This window comes from Engystomops pustulosus, chromosome 9 (genome assembly GCF_040894005.1).
Source record: "Engystomops pustulosus chromosome 9, aEngPut4.maternal, whole genome shotgun sequence".
NCBI classification, from domain to species: Eukaryota; Metazoa; Chordata; class Amphibia; order Anura; family Leptodactylidae; genus Engystomops; species Engystomops pustulosus.
This window is the reverse complement of record NC_092419.1, coordinates 62,788,644-62,814,650: the sequence shown is the minus strand read 5'-3', so window position 1 is coordinate 62,814,650 and position 26,007 is coordinate 62,788,644. Positions and strand designations below refer to the sequence as shown.

The window sequence follows — 26,007 nt, the reverse complement described above, 5'->3', positions numbered from 1 at the left end:
ACAAGCGCACGCACATTCAGCTTAGAATGGCCGTTGACAGCAGCTGTTCAATTTGAACCTTCTTTTACTATCTCATAGAGAAACTAACACATTTTCAGGTTCAAAAAGGTCAACAGAACTTGGGATTCCCAGCCAGTCTCCCATGCTGGTACTTGCCAAGCCTTAAGCTGCATTGCTGCTGCGATCTGACGAGAGCAGGCACATTCAGCTTAGAATGGCCGTTGACAGCAGCTGTTCAATTTGAACCTTCTTTTACTATCTCATAGAGAAACTAACACAATTTTCAGGTTCAAAAAAGTCACCAGAACTTGGGATTCCCAGCCAGTCTCCCATGCTGGTACTTACCAAGCCTTAAGCTGCATCGCTGCTGTGATCTGACAAGAGCACGCACATTCAGCTTAGAATGGCCGTTGACAGCAGCTGTTCAATTTGAACCTTCTTTTACTATCTCATAGAGAAACTAACACAATTTTCAGGTTCAAAAAGGGCAACGGAACTTGGGATTCCCAGCCAGTCTCCCATGCTGGTACTTGCCAAGCCTTAAGCTGCATTGCTGCCGCGATCTGGCGAGAGCAGGCACATTCAGCTTAGAATGGCCGTTGACAGCAGTTGTTCAATTTGAACCTTCTTCTACTATCTTATATAGAAACTAACACAATTTTCAGGTTCAAAAAGGTCACCAGAACTTGGGATTCCAAGCCAGTCTCCCATGCTGGTACTTGCCAAGCCTTAAGCTGCATTGCTGCTGCAATCTGACAAGAGCAGGCACATTCAGCTTAGAATGGCCGTTGACAGCAGCTGTTCAATTTGAACCTTCTTTTGCTATCTCATAGAGAAACTAACACAATTTTCAGGTTCAAAAAGGTCACCAGAACTTGGGATTCCAAGCCAGTCTCCCATGCTGGTACTTGCCAAGCCTTAAGCTGCATCGCTGCTGCGATCTGACAAGAGCACGCACATTCAGCTTAGAATGGCCGTTGACAGCAGCTGTTCAATTTGAACCTTCTTTTACTATCTCATAGAGAAACTAACACATTTTCAGGTTCAAAAAGGTAAACAGAACTTGGAATTCCCAGCCAGTCTCCCATGCTGGTACTTGCCAAGCCTTAAGCTGCATTGCTGCTGCGATCTGACGAGAGCAGGCACATTCAGCTTAGAATGGCCGTTGACAGCAGCTGTTCAATTTGAACCTTCTTTTACTATCTCATAGAGAAACTAACACAATTTTCAGGTTCAAAAAGGTCAACAGAACTTGGGATTCCCAGCCAGTCTCCCATGCTGGTACTTGCCAAGCCTTAAGCTGCATTGCTGCTGCGATCTGGCAAGAGCAGGCACATTCAGCTTAGAATGGCCATTGACAGCAGTTGTTCAATTTGAACCTTCTTCTACTATCTTAGATAGAAACTAACACAATTTTAAGGTTCAAAAAGGTCACCAGAACTTGGGATTCCAAGCCAGTCTCCCATGCTGGTACTTGCCAAGCCTTAAGCTGCATTGCTGCTGCAATCTGACAAGAGCAGGCACATTCAGCTTAGAATGGCCGTTGACAGCAGCTGTTCAATTTGAACCTTCTTTTGCTATCTCATAGAGAAACTAACACAATTTTCAGGTTCAAAAAGTTCACCAGAACTTGGGACTCCAAGCCAGTCTCCCATGCTGGTACTTGCCAAGCCTTAAGCTGCATCGCTGCTGCGATCTCACAAGAGCACGCACATTCAGCTTAGAATGGCCGTTGACAGCAGCTGTTCAATTTGAACCTTCTTTTGCTATCTCATAGAGAAACTAACACAATTTTCAGGTTCAAAAAGGTCACCAGAACTTGGGATTCCAAGCCAGTCTCCCATGCTGGTACTTGCCAAGCCTTAAGCTGCATCGCTGCTGCGATCTGACAAGAGCACGCACATTCAGCTTAGAATGGCCGTTGACAGCAGCTGTTCAATTTGAACCTTCTTTTACTATCTCATAGAGAAACTAACACATTTTCAGGTTCAAAAAGGTCAACAGAACTTGGAATTCCCAGCCAGTCTCCCATGCTGGTACTTGCCAAGCCTTAAGCTGCATTGCTGCTGCGATCTGACGAGAGCAGGCACATTCAGCTTAGAATGGCCGTTGACAGCAGTTGTTCAATTTGAACCTTCTTTTACTATCTCATAGAGAAACTAACACAATTTTCAGGTTCAAAAAGGTCAACGGAACTTGGGATTCCCAGCCAGTCTCCCATGCTGGTACTTGCCAAGCCTTAAGCTGCATTGCTGCTGCGATCTGGCAAGAGCAGGCACATTCAGCTTAGAATGGCCATTGACAGCAGTTGTTCAATTTGAACCTTCTTCTACTATCTTATATAGAAACTAACACAATTTTAAGGTTCAAAAAGGTCACCAGAACTTGGGATTCCAAGCCAGTCTCCCATGCTGGTACTTGCCAAGCCTTAAGCTGCATTGCTGCTGCAATCTGACAAGAGCAGGCACATTCAGCTTAGAATGGCCGTTGACAGCAGCTGTTCAATTTGAACCTTCTTTTGCTATCTCATAGAGAAACTAACACAATTTTCAGGTTCAAAAAGGTCACCAGAACTTGGGACTCCAAGCCAGTCTCCCATGCTGGTACTTGCCAAGCCTTAAGCTGCATCGCTGCTGCAATCTCACAAGAGCACGCACATTCAGCTTAGAATGGCCGTTGACAGCAGCTGTTCAATTTGAACCTTCTTTTACTATCTCATAGAGAAACTAACACAATTTTCAGGTTCAAAAAGGGCAACGGAACTTGGGATTCCCAGCCAGTCTCCCATGCTGGTACTTGCCAAGCCTTAAGCTGCATTGCTGCTGCGATCTGACGAGAGCTGGCACATTCAGCTTAGAATGGCCATTGACAGCAGCTGTTCAATTTGAACCTTCTTTTGCTATCTCATAGAGAAACTAACACAATTTTCAGGTTCAAAAAGGTCACCAGAACTTGGGATTCCAAGCCAGTCTCCCATGCTGGTACTTGCCAAGCCTTAAGCTGCATCGCTGCTGCGATCTGACAAGCGCACGCACATTCAGCTTAGAATGGCCGTTGACAGCAGCTGTTCAATTTGAACCTTCTTTTACTATCTCATAGAGAAACTAACACATTTTCAGGTTCAAAAAGGTCAACAGAACTTGGGATTCCCAGCCAGTCTCCCATGCTGGTACTTGCCAAGCCTTAAGCTGCATTGCTGCTGCGATCTGACGAGAGCAGGCACATTCAGCTTAGAATGGCCGTTGACAGCAGCTGTTCAATTTGAACCTTCTTTTACTAACTCATAGAGAAACTAACACAATTTTCAGGTTCAAAAAAGTCACCAGAACTTGGGTTTCCCAGCCAGTCTCCCATGCTGGTACTTGCCAAGCCTTAAGCTGCATCGCTGCTGTGATCTGACAAGAGCACGCACATTCAGCTTAGAATGGCCGTTGACAGCAGCTGTTCAATTTGAACCTTCTTTTACTATCTCATAGAGAAACTAACACAATTTTCAGGTTCAAAAAGGGCAACGGAACTTGGGATTCCCAGCCAGTCTCCCATGCTGGTACTTGCCAAGCCTTAAGCTGCATTGCTGCTGCGATCTGGCGAGAGCAGGCACATTCAGCTTAGAATGGCCGTTGACAGCAGTTGTTCAATTTGAACCTTCTTCTACTATCTTATATAGAAACTAACACAATTTTCAGGTTCAAAAAGGTCACCAGAACTTGGGATTCCAAGCCAGTCTCCCATGCTGGTACTTGCCAAGCCTTAAGCTGCATTGCTGCTGCAATCTGACAAGAGCAGGCACATTCAGCTTAGAATGGCCGTTGACAGCAGCTGTTCAATTTGAACCTTCTTTTGCTATCTCATAGAGAAACTAACACAATTTTCAGGTTCAAAAAGGTCACCAGAACTTGGGATTCCAAGCCAGTCTCCCATGCTGGTACTTGCCAAGCCTTAAGCTGCATCGCTGCTGCGATCTGACAAGAGCACGCACATTCAGCTTAGAATGGCCGTTGACAGCAGCTGTTCAATTTGAACCTTCTTTTACTATCTCATAGAGAAACTAACACATTTTCAGGTTCAAAAAGGTCAACAGAACTTGGAATTCCCAGCCAGTCTCCCATGCTGGTACTTGCCAAGCCTTAAGCTGCATTGCTGCTGCGATCTGATGAGAGCAGGCACATTCAGCTTAGAATGGCCGTTGACAGCAGCTGTTCAATTTGAACCTTCTTTTACTATCTCATAGAGAAACTAACACAATTTTCAGGTTCAAAAAGGTCAACGGAACTTGGGATTCCCAGCCAGTCTCCCATGCTGGTACTTGCCAAGCCTTAAGCTGCATTGCTGCTGCGATCTGGCAAGAGCAGGCACATTCAGCTTAGAATGGCCATTGACAGCAGTTGTTCAATTTGAACCTTCTTCTACTATCTTATATAGAAACTAACACAATTTTAAGGTTCAAAAAGGTCACCAGAACTTGGGATTCCAAGCCAGTCTCCCATGCTGGTACTTGCCAAGCCTTAAGCTGCATTGCTGCTGCAATCTGACAAGAGCAGGCACATTCAGCTTAGAATAGCCGTTGACAGCAGCTGTTCAATTTGAACCTTCTTTTGCTATCTCATAGAGAAACTAACACAATTTTCAGGTTCAAAAAGGTCACCAGAACTTGGGACTCCAAGCCAGTCTCCCATGCTGGTACTTGCCAAGCCTTAAGCTGCATCGCTGCTGCGATCTCACAAGAGCACGCACATTCAGCTTAGAATGGCCGTTGACAGCAGCTGTTCAATTTGAACCTTCTTTTACTATCTCATAGAGAAACTAACACATTTTCAGGTTCAAAAAGGTCAACAGAACTTGGGATTCCCAGCCAGTCTCCCATGCTGGTACTTGCCAAGCCTTAAGCTGCATTGCTGCTGCGATCTGGCGAGAGCAGGCACATTCAGCTTAGAATGGCCGTTGACAGCAGTTGTTCAATTTGAACCTTCTTCTACTATCTTATATAGAAACTAACACATTTTCAGGTTCAAAAAGGTCAACAGAACTTGGGATTCCCAGCCAGTCTCCCATGCTGGTACTTGCCAAGCCTTAAGCTGCATTGCTGCTGCAATCTGACGAGAGCAGGCACATTCAGCTTAGAATTGCCGTTGACAGCAGCTGTTCAATTTGAACCTTCTTTTACTATCTCATAGAGAAATTAACACAATTTTCAGGTTCAAAAAGGTCAACAGAACTTGGGATTCCCAGCCAGTCTCCCATGCTGGTACTTGCCAAGCCTTAAGCTGCATCGCTGCTGCGATCTGAAAAGAGCACACACATTCAGCTTAGAATGGCCGTTGACAGCAGTTGTTCAATTTGAACCTTCTTCTACTATCTCATAGAGAAACTAACACAATTTTCAGGTTCAAAAAGGTCACCAGAACTTGGGATTCCCAGCCAGTCTCCCATGCTGGTACTTGCCAAGCCTTAAGCTGCATCGCTGCTGCGATCTGACAAGAGCACGCACATTCAGCTTAGAATTGCCGTTGACAGCAGCTTTTCAATTTGAACCTTCTTTTACTATCTCATAGCGAAACTAACACAATTTTCAGGTTCAAAAAGGTCAACGGAACTTGGGATTCCCAGCCAGTCTCCCATGCTGGTACTTGCCAAGCCTTAAGCTGCATTGCTGCTGTGATCTGACAAGAGCACACACATTCAGCTTAGAATGGCCATTGACAGCAGTTGTTCAATTTGAACCTTCTTCTACTATCTCATAGAGAAACTAACACAATTTTCAGGTTCAAAAAGGTCACCAGAACTTGGGATTCCCAGCCAGTCTCCCATGCTGGTACTTGCCAAGCCTTAAGCTGCATCGCTGCCGCGATCTGACAAGAGCACGCACATTCAGCTTAGAATTGCCGTTGACAGCAGCTTTTCAATTTGAACCTTCTTTTACTATCTCATAGAGAAACTAACACAATTTTCAGGTTCAAAAAGGTCAACAGAACTTGGGATTCCCAGCCAGTCTCCCATGCTGGTACTTGCCAAGCCTTAAGCTGCATTGCTGCTGCGATCTGACGAGAGCAGGCACATTCAGCTTAGAATGGCCATTGACGGCAGCTGTTCAATTTGAACCTTCTTTTACTATCTCATAGAGAAACTAACACAATTTTCAGGTTCAAAAAGGTCAACAGAACTTGGGATTCCCAGCCAGTCTCCCATGCTGGTACTTGCCAAGCCTTAAGCTGCATCGCTGCTGCGATCTGACAAGAGCACACACATTCAGCTTAGAATGGCCGTTGACAGCAGTTGTTCAATTTGAACCTTCTTCTACTATCTCATAGAGAAACTAACACAATTTTCAGGTTCAAAAAAGTCACCAGAACTTGGGATTCCCAGCCAGTCTCCCATGCTGGTACTTGCCAAGCCTTAAGCTGCATCGCTGCTGCGATCTGACAAGAGCACGCACATTCAGCTTAGAATGGCCGTTGACAGCAGCTGTTCAATTTGAACCTTCTTTTACTATCTCATAGAGAAACTAACACAATTTTCAGGTTCAAAAAGGTCAACGGAACTTGGGATTCCAAGCCAGTCTCCCATGCTGGTACTTGCCAAGCCTTAAGCTGCATTGCTGCTGCGATCTGACAAGAGCAGGCACATTCAGCTTAGAATGGCCGTTGACAGCAGCATTTCAAATTGAACCTTCTTTTACTATCTCATAGAGAAACTAAAACAATTTTCAAGTTCAAAAAGGTCAACAGAACCTGGGATTCCAAGCCAGTCTCCCATGCTGGTACTTGCCAAGCCTTAAGCTGCATTGCTGCTGCAATCTGACAAGAGCAGGCACATTCAGCTTAGAAAGGCCGTTGACAGCGGCTGTTCAATTTGAACCTTCTTTTACTATCTCATAGAGAAACTAACTCATTTTCTGGTTCAAAAAGGTCAACGGAACTTGGAATTCCCAGCCAGTCTCCCATGCTGGTACTTGCCAAGCCTTAAGTTGCATTGCTGCTGCGATCTGACGAGAGCAGGCAAATTCAGCTTAGAATGGCCGTTGACAGCAGCTGTTCAATTTGAACCTTCTTTTACTATCTCATAGAGAAACTAAAACAATTTTCAAGTTCAAAAAGGTCAACAGAACTTGGGATTCCCAGGCAGTCTCCCATGCTGGAACTTGCCAAGCCTTAAGCTGCATCGCTGCTGCGATCTGACAAGAGCACGCACATTCAGCTTAGAATGGCCATTGACAGCAGCTGTTCAATTTGAACCTTCTTTTACTATCTCATAGAGAAACTAACACAATTTTCAGGTTCAAAAAGGGCAACAGAACTTGGGATTCCCAGCCAGTCTCCCATGCTGGTAATTGCCAAGCCTTAAGCTGCATTGCTGCTGCGATCTGGCAAGAGCAGGCACATTCATATTAGAATGGCCATTGAGAGCAGTTGTTCAATTTGAACCTTCTTCTACTATCTTATATAGAAAATAACACAATTTTCAGGTTCAAAAAGGTCACCAGAACTTGGGATTCCCAGACAGTCTCCCATGCTGGTACTTGCCAAGCCTTAAGCTGCATTGCTGCTGCAATCTGACGAGAGCAGGCACATTCAGCTTAGAATTGCCGTTGACAGCAGCTGTTCAATTTGAACCTTCTTTTACTATCTCATAGAGAAACTAACACAATTTTCAGGTTCAAAAAGGTCAACGGAACTTGGAATTCCCAGCCAGTCTCCCATGCTGGTACTTGCCAAGCCTTAAGTTGCATTGCTGCTGCGATCTTACGAGAGCAGGCAAATTCAGCTTAGAATGGCCGTTGACAGCAGCTGTTCAATTTGAACCTTCTTTTACTATCTCATAGAGAAACTAAAACATTTTCAGGTTCAAAAAGGTCAACAGAACTTGGGATTCCCAGCCAGTCTCCCATGCTGGTACTTGCCAAGCCTTAAGCTGCATTGCTGCTGCAATCTGACGAGAGCAGGCACATTCAGCTTAGAATTGCCGTTGACAGCAGCTGTTCAATTTGAACCTTCTTTTACTATCTCATAGAGAAACTAACACAATTTTCAGGTTCAAAAAGGTCACCAGAACTTGGGATTCCCAGCCAGTCTCCCATGCTGGTACTTGCCAAGCCTTAAGCTGCATCGCTGCTGCGATCTGAAAAGAGCACACACATTCAGCTTAGAATGGCCATTGACAGCAGTTGTTCAATTTGAACCTTCTTCTACTATCTCATAGAGAAACTAACACAATTTTCAGGTTCAAAAAGGTCACCAGAACTTGGGATTCCCAGCCAGTCTCCCATGCTGGTACTTGCCAAGCCTTAAGCTGCATCGCTGCCGCGATCTGACAAGAGCACGCACATTCAGCTTAGAATTGCCGTTGACAGCAGCTTTTCAATTTGAACCTTCTTTTACTATCTCATAGAGAAACTAACACAATTTTCAGGTTCAAAAAGGTCAACAGAACTTGGGATTCCCAGCCAGTCTCCCATGCTGGTACTTGCCAAGCCTTAAGCTGCATTGCTGCTGCGATCTGACGAGAGCAGGCACATTCAGCTTAGAATGGCCATTGACGGCAGCTGTTCAATTTGAACCTTCTTTTACTATCTCATAGAGAAACTAACACAATTTTCAGGTTCAAAAAGGTCACCAGAACTTGGGATTCCCAGCCAGTCTCCCATGCTGGTACTTGCCAAGCCTTAAGCTGCATCGCTGCTGCGATCTGACAAGAGCACACACATTCAGCTTAGAATGGCCGTTGACAGCAGTTGTTCAATTTGAACCTTCTTCTACTATCTCATAGAGAAACTAACACAATTTTCAGGTTCAAAAAAGTCACCAGAACTTGGGATTCCCAGCCAGTCTCCCATGCTGGTACTTGCCAAGCCTTAAGCTGCATCGCTGCTGCGATCTGACAAGAGCACGCACATTCAGCTTAGAATGGCCGTTGACAGCAGCTGTTCAATTTGAACCTTCTTTTACTATCTCATAGAGAAACTAACACAATTTTCAGGTTCAAAAAGGTCAACGGAACTTGGGATTCCAAGCCAATCTCCCATGCTGGTACTTGCCAAGCCTTAAGCTGCATTGCTGCTGCGATCTGACAAGAGCAGGCACATTCAGCTTAGAATGGCCGTTGACAGCAGCATTTCAAATTGAACCTTCTTTTACTATCTCATAGAGAAACTAAAACAATTTTCAAGTTCAAAAAGGTCAACAGAACCTGGGATTCCAAGCCAGTCTCCCATGCTGGTACTTGCCAAGCCTTAAGCTGCATTGCTGCTGCAATCTGACAAGAGCAGGCACATTCAGCTTAGAATGGCCGTTGACAGCGGCTGTTCAATTTGAACCTTCTTTTACTATCTCATAGAGAAACTAACTCATTTTCTGGTTCAAAAAGGTCAACGGAACTTGGAATTCCCAGCCAGTCTCCCATGCTGGTACTTGCCAAGCCTTAAGTTGCATTGCTGCTGCGATTTGACAAGAGCAGGCAAATTCAGCTTAGAATGGCCGTTGACAGCAGCTGTTCAATTTGAACCTTCTTTTGCTATCTCATAGAGAAACTAACACAATTTTCAGGTTCAAAACGGTCAACGGAACTTGGGATTCCCAACCAGTCTCCCATGCTGGTACTTGCCAAGCCTTAAGCTGCATTGCTGCTGCGATCTGACGAGAGCAGGCACATTCAGTTTAGAATTGCCGTTGACAGCAGCTGTTCAATTTGAACCTTCTTTTACTATCTCATAGAGAAACTAACACAATTTTCAGGTTCAAAAAGGTCAACAGAACTTGGGATTCCCAGCCAGTCTCCCATGCTGGTACTTGCCAAGCCTTAAGCTGCATCGCTGCTGCAATCTGAAAAGAGCACACACATTCAGCTTAGAATGGCCGTTGACAGCAGTTGTTCAATTTGAACCTTCTTCTACTATCTCATAGAGAAACTAACACAATTTTCAGGTTCAAAAAAGTCACCAGAACTTGGGATTCCCAGCCAGTCTCCCATGCTGGTACTTGCCAAGCCTTAAGCTGCATTGCTGCTGCGATCTGACAAGAGCAGGCACATTCAGCTTAGAATGGCCGTTGACAGCAGCATTTCAAATTGAACCTTCTTTTACTATCTCATAGAGAAACTAAAACAATTTTCAAGTTCAAAAAGGTCAACAGAACTTGGGATTCCCAGCCAGCCTCCCATGCTGGAACTTGCCAAGCCTTAAGCTGCATCGCTGCTGCGATCTGACAAGAGCACGCACATTCAGCTTAGAATGGCCGTTGACAGCAGCTGTTCAATTTGAACCTTCTTTTACTATCTCATAGAGAAACTAACACAATTTTCAGGTTCAAAAAGGTCAACAGAACTTGGGATTCCCAGCCAGTCTCCCATGCTGGTACTTGCCAAGCCTTAAGCTGCATTGCTGCTGCGATCTGGCGAGAGCAGGCACATTCCGCTTAGAATGGCCGTTGACAGCAGCTTTTCAATTTGAACCTTCTTTTGCTATCTCATAGAGAAACTAACACAATTTTCAGGTTAAAAAAGGGCAACGGAACTTGGGATTCCCAGCCAGTCTCCCATGCTGGTACTTGCCAAGCCTTAAGCTGCATTGCTGCTGCGATCTGACGAGAGCAGGCACATTCAGCTTAGAATGGCCATTGACAGCAGTTGTTCAATTTGAACCTTCTTCTACTATCTCATATAGAAACTAACACAATTTTCAGGTTCAAAAAGGTCACCAGAACTTAGGATTCCAAGCCAGTCTCCCATGCTGGTACTTGCCAAGCCTTAAGCTGCATCGCTGCTGCGATCTGACAAGAGCACGCACATTCAGCTTAGAATGGCCATTGACAGCAGCTGTTCAATTTGAACCTTCTTTTACTATCTCATAGAGAAACTAACACAATTTTCAGGTTCAAAAAGGGCAACGGAACTTGGGATTCCCAGCCAGTCTCCCATGCTGGTACTTGCCAAGCCTTAAGCTGCATTGCTGCTGCGATCTGACGAGAGCAGGCACATTCAGCTTAGAATGGCCATTGACAGCAGTTGTTCAATTTGAACCTTCTTCTACTATCTCATATAGAAACTAACACAATTTTCAGGTTCAAAAAGGTCACCAGAACTTAGGATTCCAAGCCAGTCTCCCATGCTGGTACTTGCCAAGCCTTAAGCTGCAGGGCTGCTGCGATCTGACAAGAGCACGCACATTCAGCTTAGAATTGCCGTTGACAGCAGCTTTTCAATTTGAACCTTCTTTTACTATCTCATACAGAAACTAACACAATTTTCAGGTTCAAAAAGGTCAACGGAACTTGGGATTCCCAGCCAGTCTCCCATGCTGGTACTTGCCAAGCCTTAAGCTGCATTGCTGCTGCGACCTGACGAGAGCAGGCACATTCAGCTTAGAATGCCCATTGACAGCAGCTGTTCAATTTGAACCTTCTTTTACTATCTCATAGAGAAACTAACACAATTTTCAGGTTCAAAAAGGTCAACAGAACTTGGGATTCCAAGCCAGTCTCCCATGCTGGTACTTGCCAAGCCTTAAGCTGCATCGCTGCTGCGATCTGACAAGAGCACACACATTCAGCTTAGAATGGCCGTTGACAGCAGTTGTTCAATTTGAACCTTCTTCTACTATCTCATAGAGAAACTAACACAATTTTCAGGTTCAAAAAAGTCACCAGAACTTGGGATTCCCAGCCAGTCTCCCATGCTGGTACTTGCCAAGCCTTAAGCTGCATCGCTGCTGCGATCTGACAAGAGCACGCACATTCAGCTTAGAATGGCCGTTGACAGCAGCTGTTCAATTTGAACCTTCTTTTACTATCTCATAGAGAAACTATCACAATTTTCAGGTTCAAAAAGGTCAACGGAACTTGGGATTCCCAGCCAGTCTCCCATGCTGGTACTTGCCAAGCCTTAAGCTGCATCGCTGCTGCAATCTGACAAGAGCACGCACATTCAGCTTAGAATGGCCGTTGACAGCAGCATTTCAAATTGAACCTTCTTTTACTATCTCATAGAGAAACTAAAACAATTTTCAAGTTCAAAAAGGTCAACAGAACTTGGGATTCCCAGCCAGTCTCCCATGCTGGAACTTGCCAAGCCTTAAGCTGCATCGCTGCTGCGATCTGACAAGAGCACGCACATTCAGCTTAGAATGGCCGTTGACAGCAGTTGTTCAATTTGAACCTTCTTCTACTATCTCATATAGAAACTAACACAATTTTCAGGTTCAAAAAAGTCACCAGAACTTGGGATTCCCAGCCAGTCTCCCATGCTGGTACTTGCCAAGCCTTAAGCTGCATCGCTGCTGCGATCTGACAAGAGCACGCACATTCAGCTTAGAATGGCCGTTGACAGCAGCTGTTCAATTTGAACCTTCTTTTACTATCTCATAGAGAAACTATCACAATTTTCAGGTTCAAAAAGGTCAACGGAACTTGGGATTCCCAGCCAGCCTCCCATGCTGGTACTTGCCAAGCCTTAAGCTGCATTGCTGCTGCGATCTGACAAGAGCAGGCACATTCAGCTTAGAACGGCCGTTGACAGCAGCATTTCAAATTGAACCTTCTTTTACTATCTCATAGAGAAACTAAAACAATTTTCAAGTTCAAAAAGGTCAACAGAACTTGGGATTCCCAGCCAGTCTCCCATGCTGGAACTTGCCAAGCCTTAAGCTGCATCGCTGCTGCGATCTGACAAGAGCACGCACATTCAGCTTAGAATGGCCGTTGACAGCAGCTGTTCAATTTGAACCTTCTTTTACTATCTCATAGAGAAACTAATAAAATTTTCAGGTTCAAAAAGGTCAACGGAACTTGGGATTCCCAGCCAGTCTCCCATGCTGGTACTTGCCAAACCTTAAGCTGCATTGCTGCTGCGATCTGACGAGAGCAGGCACATTCAGCTTAGAATGGCCATTGACAGCAGTTGTTCAATTTGAACCTTCTTCTACTATCTCATATAGAAACTAACACAATTTTCAGGTTCTAAAAGGTCACCAGAACTTGGGATTCCAAGCCAGTCTCCCATGCTGGTACTTGCCAAGCCTTAAGCTGCATCGCTGCTGCGATCTGACAAGAGCACGCACATTCAGCTTAGAATGGCCGTTGACAGCAGCTGTTCAATTTGAACCTTCTTTTACTATCTCATAGAGAAACTAACACAATTTTCAGGTTCAAAAAGGGCAACGGAACTTGGGATTCCCAGCCAGTCTCCCATGCTGGTACTTGCCAAGCCTTAAGCTGCATTGCTGCTGCGATCTGGCGAGAGCAGGCACATTCAGCTTAGAATGGCCATTGACAGCAGTTGTTCAATTTGAACCTTCTTCTACTATCTTATATAGAAACTAACACAATTTTCAGGTTCAAAAAGGTCACCAGAACTTGGGATTCCAAGCCAGTCTCCCATGCTGGTACTTGCCAAGCCTTAAGCTGCATTGCTGCTGCAATCTGACAAGAGCACACACATTCAGCTTAGAATGGCCGTTGACAGCAGTTGTTCAATTTGAACCTTCTTCTACTATCTCATAGAGAAACTAACACAATTTTCAGGTTCAAAAAAGTCACCAGAACTTGGGATTCCCAGCCAGTCTCCCATGCTGGTACTTGCCAAGCCTTAAGCTGCATCGCTGCTGCGATCTGACAAGAGCACGCACATTCAGCTTAGAATGGCCGTTGACAGCAGCTGTTCAATTTGAACCTTCTTTTACTATCTCATAGAGAAACTATCACAATTTTCAGGTTCAAAAAGGTCAACGGAACTTGGGATTCCCAGCCAGTCTCCCATGCTGGTACTTGCCAAGCCTTAAGCTGCATCGCTGCTGCAATCTGACAAGAGCACGCACATTCAGCTTAGAATGGCCGTTGACAGCAGCATTTCAAATTGAACCTTCTTTTACTATCTCATAGAGAAACTAAAACAATTTTCAAGTTCAAAAAGGTCAACAGAACTTGGGATTCCCAGCCAGTCTCCCATGCTGGAACTTGCCAAGCCTTAAGCTGCATCGCTGCTGCGATCTGACAAGAGCACGCACATTCAGCTTAGAATGGCCGTTGACAGCAGTTGTTCAATTTGAACCTTCTTCTACTATCTCATAGAGAAACTAACACAATTTTCAGGTTCAAAAAAGTCACCAGAACTTGGGATTCCCAGCCAGTCTCCCATGCTGGTACTTGCCAAGCCTTAAGCTGCATCGCTGCTGCGATCTGACAAGAGCACGCACATTCAGCTTAGAATGGCCGTTGACAGCAGCTGTTCAATTTGAACCTTCTTTTACTATCTCATAGAGAAACTATCACAATTTTCAGGTTCAAAAAGGTCAACGGAACTTGGGATTCCCAGCCAGTCTCCCATGCTGGTACTTGCCAAGCCTTAAGCTGCATTGCTGCTGCGATCTGACAAGAGCAGGCACATTCAGCTTAGAACGGCCGTTGACAGCAGCATTTCAAATTGAACCTTCTTTTACTATCTCATAGAGAAACTAAAACAATTTTCAAGTTCAAAAAGGTCAACAGAACTTGGGATTCCCAGCCAGTCTCCCATGCTGGAACTTGCCAAGCCTTAAGCTGCATCGCTGCTGCGATCTGACAAGAGCACACACATTCAGCTTAGAATGGCCGTTGACAGCAGCTGTTCAATTTGAACCTTCTTTTACTATCTCATAGAGAAACTAATAAAATTTTCAGGTTCAAAAAGGTCAACGGAACTTGGGATTCCCAGCCAGTCTCCCATGCTGGTACTTGCCAAACCTTAAGCTGCATTGCTGCTGCGATCTGACGAGAGCAGGCACATTCAGCTTAGAATGGCCATTGACAGCAGTTGTTCAATTTGAACCTTCTTCTACTATCTCATATAGAAACTAACACAATTTTCAGGTTCAAAAAGGTCACCAGAACTTGGGATTCCAAGCCAGTCTCCCATGCTGGTACTTGCCAAGCCTTAAGCTGCATCGCTGCTGCGATCTGACAAGAGCACGCACATTCAGCTTAGAATGGCCGTTGACAGCAGCTGTTCAATTTGAACCTTCTTTTACTATCTCATAGAGAAACTAACACAATTTTCAGGTTCAAAAAGGGCAACGGAACTTGGGATTCCCAGCCAGTCTCCCATGCTGGTACTTGCCAAGCCTTAAGCTGCATTGCTGCTGCGATCTGGCGAGAGCAGGCACATTCAGCTTAGAATGGCCATTGACAGCAGTTGTTCAATTTGAACCTTCTTCTACTATCTTATATAGAAACTAACACAATTTTCAGGTTCAAAAAGGTCACCAGAACTTGGGATTCCAAGCCAGTCTCCCATGCTGGTACTTGCCAAGCCTTAAGCTGCATTGCTGCTGCAATCTGACAAGAGCAGGCACATTCAGCTTAGAATGGCCGTTGACAGCAGCTGTTCAATTTGAACCTTCTTTTGCTATCTCATAGAGAAACTAACACAATTTTCAGGTTCAAAAAGGTCACCAGAACTTGGGATTCCAAGCCAGTCTCCCATGCTGGTACTTGCCAAGCCTTAAGCTGCATCGCTGCTGCAATCTGACAAGAGCACGCACATTCAGCTTAGAATGGCCGTTGACAGCAGCTGTTCAATTTGAACCTTCTTTTACTATCTCATAGAGAAACTAACACATTTTCAGGTTCAAAAAGGTCAACAGAACTTGGGATTCCCAGCCAGTCTCCCATGCTGGTACTTGCCAAGCCTTAAGCTGCATTGCTGCTGCGATCTGACAAGAGCAGGCACATTCAGCTTAGAATGGCCGTTGACAGCAGCTGTTCAATTTGAACCTTCTTTTACTATCTCATAGAGAAACTAACACAATTTTCAGGTTCAAAAAGGTCAACGGAACTTGGGATTCCCAGCCAGTCTCCCATGCTGGTACTTGCCAAGCCTTAAGCTGCATTGCTGCTGCGATCTGACGAGAGCAGGCACATTCAGCTTAGAATGGCCATTGACAGCAGTTGTTCAATTTGAACCTTCTTCTACTATCTCATATAGAAACTAACACAATTTTCAGGTTCAAAAAGGTCTCCAGAACTTAGGATTCCAAGCCAGTCTCCCATGCTGGTACTTGCCAAGCCTTAAGCTGCATCGCTGCTGCGATCTGACAAGAGCACGCACATTCAGCTTAGAATGGCCGTTGACAGCAGCTGTTCAATTTGAACCTTCTTTTACTATCTCATAGAGAAACTAACACAATTTTCAGGTTCAAAAAGGTCAACGGAACTTGGGATTCCCAGCCAGTCTCCCATGCTGGTACTTGCCAAGCCTTAAGCTGCATTGCTGCTGCGATCTGACAAGAGCAGGCACATTCAGCTTAGAACGGCCGTTGACAGCAGCATTTCAAATTGAACCTTCTTTTACTATCTCATAGAGAAACTAAAACAATTTTCAAGTTCAAAAAGGTCAACAGAACTTGGGATTCCCAGCCAGTCTCCCATGCTGGAACTTGCCAAGCCTTAAGCTGCATCGCTGCTGCGATCTGACAAGAGCACGCACATTCAGCTTAGAATGGCCGTTGACAGCAGCTGTTCAATTTGAACCTTCTTTTACTATCTCATAGAGAAACTAATAAAATTTTCAGGTTCAAAAAGGTCAACGGAACTTGGGATTCCCAGCCAGTCTCCCATGCTGGTACTTGCCAAACCTTAAGCTGCATTGCTGCTGCGATCTGACGAGAGCAGGCACATTCAGCTTAGAATGGCCATTGACAGCAGTTGTTCAATTTGAACCTTCTTCTACTATCTCATATAGAAACTAACACAATTTTCAGGTTCAAAAAGGTCACCAGAACTTGGGATTCCAAGCCAGTCTCCCATGCTGGTACTTGCCAAGCCTTAAGCTGCATCGCTGCTGCGATCTGACAAGAGCACGCACATTCAGCTTAGAATGGCCGTTGACAGCAGCTGTTCAATTTGAACCTTCTTTTACTATCTCATAGAGAAACTAACACAATTTTCAGGTTCAAAAAGGGCAACGGAACTTGGGATTCCCAGCCAGTCTCCCATGCTGGTACTTGCCAAGCCTTAAGCTGCATTGCTGCTGCGATCTGGCGAGAGCAGGCACATTCAGCTTAGAATGGCCATTGACAGCAGTTGTTCAATTTGAACCTTCTTCTACTATCTTATATAGAAACTAACACAATTTTCAGGTTCAAAAAGGTCACCAGAACTTGGGATTCCAAGCCAGTCTCCCATGCTGGTACTTGCCAAGCCTTAAGCTGCATTGCTGCTGCAATCTGACAAGAGCACACACATTCAGCTTAGAATGGCCGTTGACAGCAGTTGTTCAATTTGAACCTTCTTCTACTATCTCATAGAGAAACTAACACAATTTTCAGGTTCAAAAAAGTCACCAGAACTTGGGATTCCCAGCCAGTCTCCCATGCTGGTACTTGCCAAGCCTTAAGCTGCATCGCTGCTGCGATCTGACAAGAGCACGCACATTCAGCTTAGAATGGCCGTTGACAGCAGCTGTTCAATTTGAACCTTCTTTTACTATCTCATAGAGAAACTATCACAATTTTCAGGTTCAAAAAGGTCAACGGAACTTGGGATTCCCAGCCAGTCTCCCATGCTGGTACTTGCCAAGCCTTAAGCTGCATCGCTGCTGCAATCTGACAAGAGCACGCACATTCAGCTTAGAATGGCCGTTGACAGCAGCATTTCAAATTGAACCTTCTTTTACTATCTCATAGAGAAACTAAAACAATTTTCAAGTTCAAAAAGGTCAACAGAACTTGGGAATCCCAGCCAGTCTCCCATGCTGGAACTTGCCAAGCCTTAAGCTGCATCGCTGCTGCGATCTGACAAGAGCACGCACATTCAGCTTAGAATGGCCGTTGACAGCAGTTGTTCAATTTGAACCTTCTTCTACTATCTCATAGAGAAACTAACACAATTTTCAGGTTCAAAAAAGTCACCAGAACTTGGGATTCCCAGCCAGTCTCCCATGCTGGTACTTGCCAAGCCTTAAGCTGCATCGCTGCTGCGATCTGACAAGAGCACGCACATTCAGCTTAGAATGGCCGTTGACAGCAGCTGTTCAATTTGAACCTTCTTTTACTATCTCATAGAGAAACTATCACAATTTTCAGGTTCAAAAAAGTCAACGGAACTTGGGATTCCCAGCCAGTCTCCCATGCTGGTACTTGCCAAGCCTTAAGCTGCATTGCTGCTGCGATCTGACAAGAGCAGGCACATTCAGCTTAGAACGGCCGTTGACAGCAGCATTTCAAATTGAACCTTCTTTTACTATCTCATAGAGAAACTAAAACAATTTTCAAGTTCAAAAAGGTCAACAGAACTTGGGATTCCCAGCCAGTCTCCCATGCTGGAACTTGCCAAGCCTTAAGCTGCATCGCTGCTGCGATCTGACAAGAGCACGCACATTCAGCTTAGAATGGCCGTTGACAGCAGCTGTTCAATTTGAACCTTCTTTTACTATCTCATAGAGAAACTAATAAAATTTTCAGGTTCAAAAAGGTCAACGGAACTTGGGATTCCCAGCCAGTCTCCCATGCTGGTACTTGCCAAACCTTAAGCTGCATTGCTGCTGCGATCTGACGAGAGCAGGCACATTCAGCTTAGAATGGCCATTGACAGCAGTTGTTCAATTTGAACCTTCTTCTACTATCTCATATAGAAACTAACACAATTTTCAGGTTCAAAAAGGTCACCAGAACTTGGGATTCCAAGCCAGTCTCCCATGCTGGTACTTGCCAAGCCTTAAGCTGCATCGCTGCTGCGATCTGACAAGAGCACGCACATTCAGCTTAGAATGGCCGTTGACAGCAGCTGTTCAATTTGAACCTTCTTTTACTATCTCATAGAGAAACTAACACAATTTTCAGGTTCAAAAAGGGCAACGGAACTTGGGATTCCCAGCCAGTCTCCCATGCTGGTACTTGCCAAGCCTTAAGCTGCATTGCTGTTGCGATCTGGCGAGAGCAGGCACATTCAGCTTAGAATGGCCATTGACAGCAGTTGTTCAATTTGAACCTTCTTCTACTATCTTATATAGAAACTAACACAATTTTCAGGTTCAAAAAGGTCACCAGAACTTGGGATTCCAAGCCAGTCTCCCATGCTGGTACTTGCCAAGCCTTAAGCTGCATTGCTGCTGCAATCTGACAAGAGCAGGCACATTCAGCTTAGAATGGCCGTTGACAGCAGCTGTTCAATTTGAACCTTCTTTTGCTATCTCATAGAGAAACTAACACAATTTTCAGGTTCAAAAAGGTCACCAGAACTTGGGATTCCAAGCCAGTCTCCCATGCTGGTACTTGCCAAGCCTTAAGCTGCATCGCTGCTGCAATCTGACAAGAGCACGCACATTCAGCTTAGAATGGCCGTTGACAGCAGCTGTTCAATTTGAACCTTCTTTTACTATCTCATAGAGAAACTAACACATTTTCAGGTTCAAAAAGGTCAACAGAACTTGGGATTCCCAGCCAGTCTCCCATGCTGGTACTTGCCAAGCCTTAAGCTGCATTGCTGCTGCGATCTGACGAGAGCAGGCACATTCAGCTTAGAATGGCCGTTGACAGCAGCTGTTCAATTTGAACCTTCTTTTACTATCTCATAGAGAAACTAACACAATTTTCAGGTTCAAAAAGGTCAACGGAACTTGGGATTCCCAGCCAGTCTCCCATGCTGGTACTTGCCAAGCCTTAAGCTGCATTGCTGCTGCGATCTGACGAGAGCAGGCACATTCAGCTTAGAATGGCCGTTGACAGCAGCTGTTCAATTTGAACCTTCTTTTACTATCTCATAGAGAAACTAACACAATTTTCAGGTTCAAAAAGGGCAACGGAACTTGGGATTCCCAGCCAGTCTCCCATGCTGGTACTTGCCAAGCCTTAAGCTGCATTGCTGCTGTGATCTGACAAGAGCAGGCACATTCAGCTTAGAATGGCCGTTGACAGCAGCATTTCAAATTGAACCTTCTTTTACTATCTCATAGAGAAACTTAAACAATTTTCAAGTTCAAAAAGGTCAACAGAACTTGGGATTCCCAGCCAGCCTCCCATGCTGGAACTTGCCAAGCCTTAAGCTGCATCGCTGCTGCGATCTGACAAGAGCACGCACATTCAGCTTAGAATGGCCGTTGACAGCAGCTGTTCAATTTGAACCTTCTTTTACTATCTCATAGAGAAACTAACACAATTTTCAGGTTCAAAAAGGTCAACAGAACTTGGGATTCCCAGCCAGTCTCCCATGCTGGTACTTGCCAAGCCTTAAGCTGCATTGCTGCTGCGATCTGGCGAGAGCAGGCAAATTCAGCTTAGAATGACCGTTGACAGCAGCTGTTCAATTTGAACCTTCTTTTGCTATCTCATAGAGAAACTAACACAATTTTCAGGTTAAAAAAGGTCAACGGAACTTGGGATTCCCAGCCAGTCTCCCATGCTGGTACTTGCCAAGCCTTAAGCTGCATTGCTGTTGCGATCTGACGAGAGCAGGCACATTCAGCTTAGAATGGCCATTGACAGCAGTTGTTCAATTTGAACCTTCTTCTACTATCTCATATAGAAACTAACACAATTTTCAGGTTCAAAAAGGTCTCCAGAACTTAGGATTCCAAGCCAGTCTCCCATGCTGGTACTTGCCAAGCCTTAAGCTGCATCGCTGCTGCGATCTGACAAGAGCACGCACATTCAGCTTAGAATGGCCGTTGACAGCAGCTGTTCAATTTGAACCTTCTTTTACTATCTCATAGAGAAACTAACACAATTTTCAGGTTCAAAAAGGGCAACGGAACTTGGGATTCCCAGCCAGTCTCCCATGCTGGTACTTGCCAAGCCTTAAGCTGCATTGCTGCTGCGATCTGGCGAGAGCAGGCACATTCAGCTTAGAATGGCCATTGACAGCAGTTGTTCAATTTGAACCTTCTTCTACTATCTTATATAGAAACTAACACAATTTTCAGGTTCAAAAAGGTCACCAGAACTTGGGATTCCAAGCCAGTCTCCCATGCTGGTACTTGCCAAGCCTTAAGCTGCATTGCTGCTGCAATCTGACAAGAGCAGGCACATTCAGCTTAGAATGGCCGTTGACAGCAGCTGTTCAATTTGAACCTTCTTTTGCTATCTCATAGAGAAACTAACACATTTTCAGGTTCAAAAAGGTCACCAGAACTTGGGATTCCAAGCCAGTCTCCCATGCTGGTACTTGCCAAGCCTTAAGCTGCATCGCTGCTGCAATCTGACAAGAGCACGCACATTCAGCTTAGAATGGCCGTTGACAGCAGCTGTTCAATTTGAACCTTCTTTTACTATCTCATAGAGAAACTAACACATTTTCAGGTTCAAAAAGGTCAACAGAACTTGGGATTCCCAGCCAGTCTCCCATGCTGGTACTTGCCAAGCCTTAAGCTGCATTGCTGCTGCGATTTGACGAGAGCAGGCATATTCAGCTTAGAATGGCCGTTGACAGCAGCTGTTCAATTTGAACCTTCTTTTACTATCTCATAGAGAAACTAACACAATTTTCAGGTTCGAAAAGGTCAACGGAACTTGGGATTCCCAGCCAGTCTCCCATGCTGGTACTTGCCAAGCCTTAAGCTGCATTGCTGCTGCGATCTGACGAGAGCAGGAACATTCAGCTTAGAATGGCCATTGACAGCAGCTGTTCAATTTGAACCTTCTTTTACTATCTCATAGAGAAACTAACACATTTTCAGGTTCAAAAAGGTCAACGGAACTTGGAATTCCCAGCCAGTCTCCCATGCTGGTACCTGCCAAGCCTTAAGTTGCATTGCTGCTGCGATCTGACGAGAGCAGGCAAATTCAGCTTAGAATGGCCGTTGACAGCAGCTGTTCAATTTGAACCTTCTTTTACTATCTCATAGAGAAACTAACACATTTTCAGGTTCAAAAAGGTCAACAGAACTTGGGATTCCCAGCCAGTCTCCCATGCTGGTACTTGCCAAGCCTTAAGCTGCATTGCTGCTGTAATCTGACGAGAGCAGGCACATTCAGCTTAGAATTGCCGTTGACAGCAGCTGTTCAATTTGAACCTTCTTTTACTATCTCATAGAGAAACTAACACAATTTTCAGGTTCAAAAAGGTCAACGGAACTTGGAATTCCCAGCCAGTCTCCCATGCTGGTATTTGCCAAGCCTTAAGTTGCATTGCTGCTGCGATCTGACGAGAGCAGGCAAATTCAGCTTAGAATGGCCGTTGACAGCAGCTGTTCAATTTGAACCTTCTTTTACTATCTCATAGAGAAACTAACACATTTTCAGGTTCAAAAAGGTCAACAGAACTTGGGATTCCCAGCCAGTCTCCCATGCTGGTACTTGCCAAGCCTTAAGCTGCATTGCTGCTGCAATCTGATGAGAGCAGGCACATTCAGCTTAGAATGGCCGTTGACAGCAGTTGTTCAATTTGAACCTTCTTCTACTATCTCATAGAGAAACTAACACAATTTTCAGGTTCAAAAAGGTCACCAGAACTTGGGATTCCCAGCCAGTCTCCCATGCTGGTACTTGCCAAGCCTTAAGCTGCATTGCTGCTGCGATCTGACGAGAGCAGGAACATTCAGCTTAGAATGGCCATTGACAGCAGCTGTTCAATTTGAACCTTCTTTTACTATCTCATAGAGAAACTAACACAATTTTCAGGTTCAAAAAGGGCAACGGAACTTGGGATTCCCAGCCAGTCTCCCATGCTGGTACTTGCCAAGCCTTAAGCTGCATTGCTGCTGCGATCTGGCGAGAGCAGGCACATTCAGCTTAGAATGGCCATTGACAGCAGTTGTTCAATTTGAACCTTCTTCTACTATCTTATATAGAAACTAACACATTTTTCATGTTCAAAAAGGTCAACGGAACTTGGGATTCCCAGCCAGTCTCCCATGCTGGTACTTGCCAAGCCTTAAGCTGCATTGCTGCTGCGAGCTGACGAGAGCAGGCACATTCAGCTTAGAATGGCCATTGACAGCAGCATTTCAATTTGAACCTTCTTCTACTATCTCATATAGAAACTAACACAATTTTCAGGTTCAAAAAGGTCACCAGAACTTGGGATTCCAAGCCAGTCTCCCATGCTGGTACTTGCCAAGCCTTAAGCTGCATCGCTGCTGCGATCTGACAAGAGCACACACATTCAGCTTAGAATGGCCGTTGACAGCAGCTGTTCAATTTGAACCTTCTTTTACTATCTCATAGAGAAACTAACACAATTTTCAGGTTCAAAAAGGTCAACAGAACTTGGGATTCCCAGCCAGTCTCCCATGCTGGTACTTGCCAAGCCTTAAGCTGCATCGCTGCTGCGATCTGACAAGAGCACACACATTCAGCTTAGAATGGCCGTTGACAGCAGTTGTTCAATTTGAACCTTCTTCTACTATCTCATAGAGAAACTAACACAATTTTCAGGTTAAAAAAGGTCAACGGAACTTGGGATTCCCAGCCAGTCTCCCATGCTGGTACTTGCCAAGCCTTAAGCTGCATTGCTGCTGCGATCTGACAAGAGCAGGCACATTCAGCTTAGAATGGCCGTTGACAGCAGCATTTCAAATTGAACCTTCTTTTACTATCTCATAGAGAAACTAAAACAATTTTCAAGTTCAAAAAGGTCAACAGAACTTGGGATTCCCAGCCAGTCTCCCATGCTGGAACTTGCCAAGCCTTAAGCTGCTGCGATCTGACAAGAGCATGCACATTCAGCTTAGAATGGCCGTTGACAGCAGCTGTTCAATTTGAACCTTCTTTTACTATCTCATAGAGAAACTAACACAATTTTCAGGTTCATAAAGGTCAACAGAACTTGGGATTCCCAGCCAGTCTCCCATGCTGGTACTTGCCAAGCCTTAAGCTGCATCGCTGCTGCGATCTGAAAAGAGCACACACATTCAGCTTAGAATGGCCATTGACAGCAGCTGTTCAATTTGAACCTTCTTTTGCTATCTCATAGAGAAACTAACACAATTTTCAGGTTCAAAAAGGTCAACGGAACTTGGGATTCCCAGCCAGTCTCCCATGCTGGTACTTGCCAAGCCTTAAGCTGCATTGCTGCTGCGATCTGACGAGAGCAGGCACATTCAGCTTAGAATGGCCATTGACAGCAGTTGTTCAATTTGAACCTTCTTCTACTATCTCATATAGAAACTAACACAATTTTCAGGTTCAAAAAGGTCACCAGAACTTGGGATTCCAAGCCAGTCTCCCATGCTGGTACTTGCCAAGCCTTAAGCTGCATCGCTGCTGCGATCTGACAAGAGCACGCACATTCAGCTTAGAATGGCCGTTGACAGCAGCTGTTCAATTTGAAAGTTCTTTTACTATCTCATAGAGAAACTAACACAATTTTCAGGTTCAAAAAGGGCAACGGAACTTGGGATTCCCAGCCAGTCTCCCATGCTGGTACTTGCCAAGCCTTAAGCTGCATTGCTGCTGCGATCTGGCGAGAGCAGGCACATTCAGCTTAGAATGGCCATTGACAGCAGTTGTTCAATTTGAACCTTCTTCTACTATCTTATATAGAAACTAACACAATTTTCAGGTTCAAAAAGGTCACCAGAACTTGGGATTCCAAGCCAGTCTCCCATGCTGGTACTTGCCAAGCCTTAAGCTGCATTGCTGCTGCGATCTGGCGAGAGCAGGCACATTCAGCTTAGAATGGCCATTGACAGCAGTTGTTCAATTTGAACCTTCTTCTACTATCTTATATAGAAACTAACACAATTTTCAGGTTCAAAAAGGTCACCAGAACTTGGGATTCCAAGCCAGTCTCCCATGCTGGTACTTGCCAAGCCTTAAGCTGCATTGCTGCTGCGATCTGGCGAGAGCAGGCACATTCAGCTTAGAATGGCCATTGACAGCAGTTGTTCAATTTGAACCTTCTTCTACTATCTTATATAGAAACTAACACAATTTTCAGGTTCAAAAAGGTCAACAGAACTTGGGATTCCCAGCCAGTCTCCCATGCTGGAACTTGCCAAGCCTTAAGCTGCTGCGATCTGACAAGAGCACGCACATTCAGCTTAGAATGGCCGTTGACAGCAGCTGTTCAATTTGAACCTTCTTTTACTATCTCATAGAGAAACTAACACAATTTTCAGGTTCATAAAGGTCAACAGAACTTGGGATTCCCAGCCAGTCTCCCATGCTGGTACTTGCCAAGCCTTAAGCTGCATCGCTGCTGCGATCTGAAAAGAGCACACACATTCAGCTTAGAATGGCCGTTGACAGCAGCTGTTCAATTTGAACCTTCTTTTGCTATCTCATAGAGAAACTAACACAATTTTCAGGTTCAAAAAGGTCAACGGAACTTGGGATTCCCAGCCAGTCTCCCATGCTGGTACTTGCCAAGCCTTAAGCTGCATTGCTGCTGCGATCTGACGAGAGCAGGCACATTCAGCTTAGAATGGCCATTGACAGCAGTTGTTCAATTTGAACCTTCTTCTACTATCTCATATAGAAACTAACACAATTTTCAGGTTCAAAAAGGTCACCAGAACTTGGGATTCCAAGCCAGTCTCCCATGCTGGTACTTGCCAAGCCTTAAGCTGCATCGCTGCTGCGATCTGACAAGAGCACGCACATTCAGCTTAGAATGGCCGTTGACAGCAGCTGTTCAATTTGAAAGTTCTTTTACTATCTCATAGAGAAACTAACACAATTTTCAGGTTCAAAAAGGGCAACGGAACTTGGGATTCCCAGCCAGTCTCCCATGCTGGTACTTGCCAAGCCTTAAGCTGCATTGCTGCTGCGATCTGGCGAGAGCAGGCACATTCAGCTTAGAATGGCCATTGACAGCAGTTGTTCAATTTGAACCTTCTTCTACTATCTTATATAGAAACTAACACAATTTTCAGGTTCAAAAAGGTCACCAGAACTTGGGATTCCAAGCCAGTCTCCCATGCTGGTACTTGCCAAGCCTTAAGCTGCATTGCTGCTGCGATCTGGCGAGAGCAGGCACATTCAGCTTAGAATGGCCATTGACAGCAGTTGTTCAATTTGAACCTTCTTCTACTATCTTATATAGAAACTAACACAATTTTCAGGTTCAAAAAGGTCACCAGAACTTGGGATTCCAAGCCAGTCTCCCATGC

General features: G+C 44.9%; 52 pseudogenes; all 52 read right to left on the bottom strand.

The window, feature by feature from the left end:
• Positions 1-107: 107 nt before the first annotated feature.
• Positions 108-226, bottom strand: LOC140079056 (5S ribosomal RNA; annotated as a pseudogene).
• A 259-nt stretch (positions 227-485) lies between these two features.
• LOC140097658 (5S ribosomal RNA) lies at positions 486-604 on the bottom strand (annotated as a pseudogene).
• A 447-nt stretch (positions 605-1,051) lies between these two features.
• Positions 1,052-1,170, bottom strand: LOC140086507 (5S ribosomal RNA; annotated as a pseudogene).
• Positions 1,171-1,995: 825 nt separating this feature from the next.
• LOC140078391 (5S ribosomal RNA) lies at positions 1,996-2,114 on the bottom strand (annotated as a pseudogene).
• A 70-nt stretch (positions 2,115-2,184) lies between these two features.
• Positions 2,185-2,303, bottom strand: LOC140098815 (5S ribosomal RNA; annotated as a pseudogene).
• A 448-nt stretch (positions 2,304-2,751) lies between these two features.
• LOC140097024 (5S ribosomal RNA) lies at positions 2,752-2,870 on the bottom strand (annotated as a pseudogene).
• A 258-nt stretch (positions 2,871-3,128) lies between these two features.
• LOC140079055 (5S ribosomal RNA) lies at positions 3,129-3,247 on the bottom strand (annotated as a pseudogene).
• Positions 3,248-3,506: 259 nt separating this feature from the next.
• LOC140094565 (5S ribosomal RNA) lies at positions 3,507-3,625 on the bottom strand (annotated as a pseudogene).
• Positions 3,626-4,072: 447 nt separating this feature from the next.
• Positions 4,073-4,191, bottom strand: LOC140101982 (5S ribosomal RNA; annotated as a pseudogene).
• A 70-nt stretch (positions 4,192-4,261) lies between these two features.
• LOC140098814 (5S ribosomal RNA) lies at positions 4,262-4,380 on the bottom strand (annotated as a pseudogene).
• A 447-nt stretch (positions 4,381-4,827) lies between these two features.
• Positions 4,828-4,946, bottom strand: LOC140090370 (5S ribosomal RNA; annotated as a pseudogene).
• A 69-nt stretch (positions 4,947-5,015) lies between these two features.
• On the bottom strand, positions 5,016-5,134 carry LOC140094833 (5S ribosomal RNA; annotated as a pseudogene).
• Positions 5,135-5,960: 826 nt separating this feature from the next.
• LOC140083696 (5S ribosomal RNA) lies at positions 5,961-6,079 on the bottom strand (annotated as a pseudogene).
• A 448-nt stretch (positions 6,080-6,527) lies between these two features.
• Positions 6,528-6,646, bottom strand: LOC140095430 (5S ribosomal RNA; annotated as a pseudogene).
• A 258-nt stretch (positions 6,647-6,904) lies between these two features.
• Positions 6,905-7,023, bottom strand: LOC140093447 (5S ribosomal RNA; annotated as a pseudogene).
• Positions 7,024-7,660: 637 nt separating this feature from the next.
• LOC140096689 (5S ribosomal RNA) lies at positions 7,661-7,779 on the bottom strand (annotated as a pseudogene).
• A 69-nt stretch (positions 7,780-7,848) lies between these two features.
• On the bottom strand, positions 7,849-7,967 carry LOC140094832 (5S ribosomal RNA; annotated as a pseudogene).
• A 448-nt stretch (positions 7,968-8,415) lies between these two features.
• LOC140083695 (5S ribosomal RNA) lies at positions 8,416-8,534 on the bottom strand (annotated as a pseudogene).
• Positions 8,535-9,548: 1,014 nt separating this feature from the next.
• Positions 9,549-9,667, bottom strand: LOC140094629 (5S ribosomal RNA; annotated as a pseudogene).
• A 637-nt stretch (positions 9,668-10,304) lies between these two features.
• Positions 10,305-10,423, bottom strand: LOC140097818 (5S ribosomal RNA; annotated as a pseudogene).
• Positions 10,424-10,493: 70 nt separating this feature from the next.
• On the bottom strand, positions 10,494-10,612 carry LOC140089151 (5S ribosomal RNA; annotated as a pseudogene).
• A 259-nt stretch (positions 10,613-10,871) lies between these two features.
• Positions 10,872-10,990, bottom strand: LOC140089150 (5S ribosomal RNA; annotated as a pseudogene).
• Positions 10,991-11,249: 259 nt separating this feature from the next.
• On the bottom strand, positions 11,250-11,368 carry LOC140084997 (5S ribosomal RNA; annotated as a pseudogene).
• A 1,393-nt stretch (positions 11,369-12,761) lies between these two features.
• Positions 12,762-12,880, bottom strand: LOC140091178 (5S ribosomal RNA; annotated as a pseudogene).
• Positions 12,881-13,139: 259 nt separating this feature from the next.
• LOC140096877 (5S ribosomal RNA) lies at positions 13,140-13,258 on the bottom strand (annotated as a pseudogene).
• A 1,015-nt stretch (positions 13,259-14,273) lies between these two features.
• LOC140095457 (5S ribosomal RNA) lies at positions 14,274-14,392 on the bottom strand (annotated as a pseudogene).
• Positions 14,393-14,651: 259 nt separating this feature from the next.
• On the bottom strand, positions 14,652-14,770 carry LOC140091177 (5S ribosomal RNA; annotated as a pseudogene).
• A 259-nt stretch (positions 14,771-15,029) lies between these two features.
• Positions 15,030-15,148, bottom strand: LOC140096876 (5S ribosomal RNA; annotated as a pseudogene).
• A 447-nt stretch (positions 15,149-15,595) lies between these two features.
• Positions 15,596-15,714, bottom strand: LOC140090970 (5S ribosomal RNA; annotated as a pseudogene).
• Positions 15,715-15,784: 70 nt separating this feature from the next.
• On the bottom strand, positions 15,785-15,903 carry LOC140082610 (5S ribosomal RNA; annotated as a pseudogene).
• Positions 15,904-16,162: 259 nt separating this feature from the next.
• Positions 16,163-16,281, bottom strand: LOC140095456 (5S ribosomal RNA; annotated as a pseudogene).
• A 259-nt stretch (positions 16,282-16,540) lies between these two features.
• On the bottom strand, positions 16,541-16,659 carry LOC140091175 (5S ribosomal RNA; annotated as a pseudogene).
• A 259-nt stretch (positions 16,660-16,918) lies between these two features.
• On the bottom strand, positions 16,919-17,037 carry LOC140096875 (5S ribosomal RNA; annotated as a pseudogene).
• A 1,015-nt stretch (positions 17,038-18,052) lies between these two features.
• On the bottom strand, positions 18,053-18,171 carry LOC140096292 (5S ribosomal RNA; annotated as a pseudogene).
• Positions 18,172-18,430: 259 nt separating this feature from the next.
• LOC140091174 (5S ribosomal RNA) lies at positions 18,431-18,549 on the bottom strand (annotated as a pseudogene).
• An 825-nt stretch (positions 18,550-19,374) lies between these two features.
• On the bottom strand, positions 19,375-19,493 carry LOC140079054 (5S ribosomal RNA; annotated as a pseudogene).
• A 70-nt stretch (positions 19,494-19,563) lies between these two features.
• On the bottom strand, positions 19,564-19,682 carry LOC140091035 (5S ribosomal RNA; annotated as a pseudogene).
• Positions 19,683-20,130: 448 nt separating this feature from the next.
• Positions 20,131-20,249, bottom strand: LOC140094195 (5S ribosomal RNA; annotated as a pseudogene).
• A 70-nt stretch (positions 20,250-20,319) lies between these two features.
• On the bottom strand, positions 20,320-20,438 carry LOC140090538 (5S ribosomal RNA; annotated as a pseudogene).
• Positions 20,439-20,697: 259 nt separating this feature from the next.
• LOC140096872 (5S ribosomal RNA) lies at positions 20,698-20,816 on the bottom strand (annotated as a pseudogene).
• Positions 20,817-21,262: 446 nt separating this feature from the next.
• On the bottom strand, positions 21,263-21,381 carry LOC140094959 (5S ribosomal RNA; annotated as a pseudogene).
• A 70-nt stretch (positions 21,382-21,451) lies between these two features.
• Positions 21,452-21,570, bottom strand: LOC140082970 (5S ribosomal RNA; annotated as a pseudogene).
• Positions 21,571-21,639: 69 nt separating this feature from the next.
• LOC140098030 (5S ribosomal RNA) lies at positions 21,640-21,758 on the bottom strand (annotated as a pseudogene).
• Positions 21,759-22,204: 446 nt separating this feature from the next.
• Positions 22,205-22,323, bottom strand: LOC140085593 (5S ribosomal RNA; annotated as a pseudogene).
• A 70-nt stretch (positions 22,324-22,393) lies between these two features.
• Positions 22,394-22,512, bottom strand: LOC140095960 (5S ribosomal RNA; annotated as a pseudogene).
• A 70-nt stretch (positions 22,513-22,582) lies between these two features.
• Positions 22,583-22,701, bottom strand: LOC140096871 (5S ribosomal RNA; annotated as a pseudogene).
• Positions 22,702-22,771: 70 nt separating this feature from the next.
• On the bottom strand, positions 22,772-22,890 carry LOC140092189 (5S ribosomal RNA; annotated as a pseudogene).
• A 448-nt stretch (positions 22,891-23,338) lies between these two features.
• Positions 23,339-23,457, bottom strand: LOC140088839 (5S ribosomal RNA; annotated as a pseudogene).
• Positions 23,458-23,897: 440 nt separating this feature from the next.
• LOC140082609 (5S ribosomal RNA) lies at positions 23,898-24,016 on the bottom strand (annotated as a pseudogene).
• Positions 24,017-24,275: 259 nt separating this feature from the next.
• On the bottom strand, positions 24,276-24,394 carry LOC140096870 (5S ribosomal RNA; annotated as a pseudogene).
• Positions 24,395-25,212: 818 nt separating this feature from the next.
• LOC140082607 (5S ribosomal RNA) lies at positions 25,213-25,331 on the bottom strand (annotated as a pseudogene).
• A 259-nt stretch (positions 25,332-25,590) lies between these two features.
• LOC140096869 (5S ribosomal RNA) lies at positions 25,591-25,709 on the bottom strand (annotated as a pseudogene).
• Positions 25,710-26,007: the final 298 nt, after the last annotated feature.